At 39.4% G+C, this 3,539-nt stretch overlaps 1 protein-coding gene across 1 annotated transcript in view; it reads right to left on the bottom strand.

Moving 5' to 3' along the window:
* RPGRIP1L (RPGRIP1-like) overlaps positions 1-3,539 on the bottom strand; it is a 79,731-nt gene extending 76,192 nt beyond the window's left edge. The window contains exon 1 of the mRNA XM_009320792.1: positions 3,482-3,539. The gene's annotated coding sequence lies outside the window, so the exon portion shown is untranslated. The remainder of the gene's footprint in view (positions 1-3,481) is intronic.

Raw genomic sequence — 3,539 nt, forward strand, 5'->3', positions numbered from 1 at the left:
CGCCATTGTTACACTCTGCAGGTGATGTAAATCCTTAGTGAAACCAATAACATCTAGGAAAGCACTGGGAAATTAACAGTCATGTTACTAAAGACCTGCATGAGAGGACAAAAGTGACACAGTAAAACCCACAGACATTCCATGAAGTATCTGTTAATTCTATCCTAACCAAAACTGCTGCTAAAGATATGCCTTTCTTCTACCAGTAAAATCTTCTATCATAAACAAGTCTCCTTATGGCCTTGTCCAAAAGGAATAAAAAGGGTTAATGGAAGTTTAGTTTCCAACAAGTCAATCTTGCTTTCAGTCTTCTATTTTTTCATCATTAAAATTTAGGATAAAGTATTATTTCCAGCTTTCACTGTTTACAACCACCTGAACACATTTTTCTTTCGTGTGGAACAAATGTTTCCTTGTCATGACTGCTGAAATGCCTGAACTGATCTACACTTGTAGATTAGCAATAAGGTTACAGTTTCAATGCTGTCGGTCACAGAAACGGAGAATAATACTTCGTGATATTGAGGTCCATGGCATGCAGCCATTGTAACCAATGGCAAAATTCTAATGACAGATACGTATCAACTGGAATCCAGCTCCTCAGTGTTCTCAGCTCTTTTTGTGTTATTCACACAAATCCCTCAAAACTTTCTTGTAATTTGTTAAATTAGTGCTGCCTTCAGTCAATGACTTCACTCAGGTCTAGGTTCATTGTTGCAGTCATTATTACATGTCACTGTATCAATATCACTACAGCAACGGAGATTAAAGCGAAACAGAAACCTTTACCTCTAGATGAGCAATCCAAATTTGGTAGTAAGAAGATGCTACCATTAGGCGTCTTTTTAGAATGTGGTTGTCAGTCTTCACAAATAAAAAATGACTTTTTTTTTGGCAAATTTCAGAGAGGTCAAGAGCTAAACACATATTTTATCAGCACGACTCCGCAATGTTTGTAATCTATCAAAATCAAGCTTCAAAAACTCTTAGCACAATAATAGGCACAGACAAACATTACTGTTTTTCACTATTCGCCACTGGCTAAAGAAAATTTGCTATGGGTATCTACCCGTTATTTTCAGTGTGAAAGAAATCCATTCATTTAAAAAACAAAGACAAAACAACACATGCTTGTCCCTCAAATAAACAAACAAAATCCCCCTTGTCAGTAGTAATCCATTACCGACTGCAGCAAAACCACAGACATATTTAAGTTGTAAGCAAACAAACATAGCAGGGCTGCACATGAAAGCCAGTTTTTACTGGCAACATGACATGACTTGAAGACAAGTGACAAAATAAAGCTACTATAAATCTAAAGTCCCAAAAACTTAGAAAGGTGAAATTTTCAAGAGTGAAAGGAAGAATTAGTTGTTTCATTTTCATTACAAAGTGATGGAAATTAAGTATTCAGCTTTCTTTCTGTCCTGGGCCACAGGAAAAGAAAAAAACAAATTAACTGGTTTTATGAAAAAGAGTGTTTTTAGATAGAAATAGTACAAACCTGCCTCCTGGTTTTAGGGAGGCAAAATATAATTACAGATTTAGAATTTGGCTTGGCAATTTCTTTGCCCTCTTAGTAACATAAGAACTACCTATGCCTTTAATAATCACGAACAACCATCTTATGCTGCTCCTCCGAGAGGACACTTCAAACAGCAAATCATGTGTTACGTATGTTACAGTTACTTTTTGAATATTACCCCAGTGTCAATCACAAACACTTAAACAAAATGACTTTCCTTGCAGTCAACAGTTCCAGCATTATTTCTAAAAGCATATCAGATTTCTTCACAGAGTTCCATATTACTTCTTTGGAAAGCATTTCCAAAGCGATTACATGTGACAAAACTGTACAGCAACACTGCTACAAAAGTGATTGTATTTAGGAGTCCAGCATTTCCTAAAATAAAGCATAATAAAGCAAAAAATATACAAATTTGTATTTGCGTCTGGACAGATCCACATGCCATGCTGAACCTCAACAACTTAGAACAGTTTTTATTTCCAAGAAAGGTTATGCTATGGTCATTTCAGCATCTCTTGTTCCTAAAAAATAAGAAAAAGAACGTCCCATACAAAGAGAGGAAAAATTTCCTTATTTTTATAGGATTAACCTATAAGAATTTCAAGATTGGTATACGCAAGAATTTTAGATATAGTTACTGAAGTTAAAGAAACCGTAACTTTCTTATACACTGCACTACTTACAAAACTGGTGCTATCACCACCTGTATCTGACAAATTACTACAAAAAACTGCATACAGGTTTGCAGCGTTATGCAAGACCAGACAGTAATGAGCATGAATACCGAAAGTTAAGTATGAAAGCTCATGCTTTAGGTCCAAATTCTTGTATAACTCGAAGACTACTGTTCTCCCAACATGATTCAAATGTAGAAAAACTGAGGAGGGATTACTTAAATTTCCAAAAGTTCTCAGCCAGTGGGGCTAGAAGGGACAGTCTCTAGTGAAATCTTAAAAATTATGACACTTACTTAATTGTTTCAACATGGATTTAGAATTTCATGAGTCTTGGCCGTGGCCAAGATGATGCTTTTCTTACAAAATCCTACCCCACTTCTCCGGTAGAGGGAAGAAAAAAAAAAAAAAAGGAAAAAAAAAAAACAAACCAGGAGGAGAGACAGACCACCCACCTATCTTAGCCTATCACAAAGTATTTCCAGCCTACGTTCTTCCTCTATTGATTCCTTAAAGATAAATGTTTGCACTCTATTGGGCTTGTCATCTAAAATAATCTCATTTATTACTTGGTCAGAGTATACACACATATCATCTTTCAGACATCATCTATTGCAGTGTTGTGAGTTTTAGGAGGTGGAAAGCAAAAAAAAAGAGAGATGATATGGAAGATATTAGGAAACGAGATCACCACATCCTGCTATGATCTGAGGGAAGAAACATCTCTCAGACCTGTAAGTCCTATTGCAACACAGAAAAATCAAAACCACCATGTCTTGCCCTCAACATATTTTAAAAGTGCTTTCCAAGTTTTCCTTCAGCTCCGTCAGATCTGACAATAACTTACACGGCTGGAGGGGGCAGGGAGGAAAGGTAGCGTTTGCCCCATGAAGGAACGCCTACACTCCCCGTTTTTTCCCGCCCTCGGGCACAGGAACACAACTCCCGCTTGAGTCCAGCAGCCTTTCTACATACATAATAGAGACCACAACTGAGGAGGGCTATAGGGCTACTTCTAAAAAATGGTGAGGCTCCCTGCCTTTTCCCACGGGCACTAAGCTGCGAGCGAGGGAGCCTCACAGGTCTGAAACAACCGCTTCAGGAGCGCAGCCCCAGGCCGGGCTCCCCCCCAGCGCGGGAGAGCACCGCCCCCCGCCAGCCCCGCTCCTCAGCGACACCCCCGCTTCGGGACATGGCACCACATCCCCCTGAGTAGCTCCAGTGTCGCTGTCCTCCCCCCGCCGTGCCCCAGAGGAGGAAAAACTTCCCCCGTACTCACAGCTCCCTGCTAGCCCTACGTCTTCTCTCATCGCTCTGTTAGAGCTGACGCTGTTGCT

Source organism: Pygoscelis adeliae, unplaced genomic scaffold, assembly GCF_000699105.1.
Source record: "Pygoscelis adeliae isolate BGI_AS28 unplaced genomic scaffold, ASM69910v1 Scaffold63, whole genome shotgun sequence".
Classification (NCBI taxonomy): Eukaryota; Metazoa; Chordata; class Aves; order Sphenisciformes; family Spheniscidae; genus Pygoscelis; species Pygoscelis adeliae.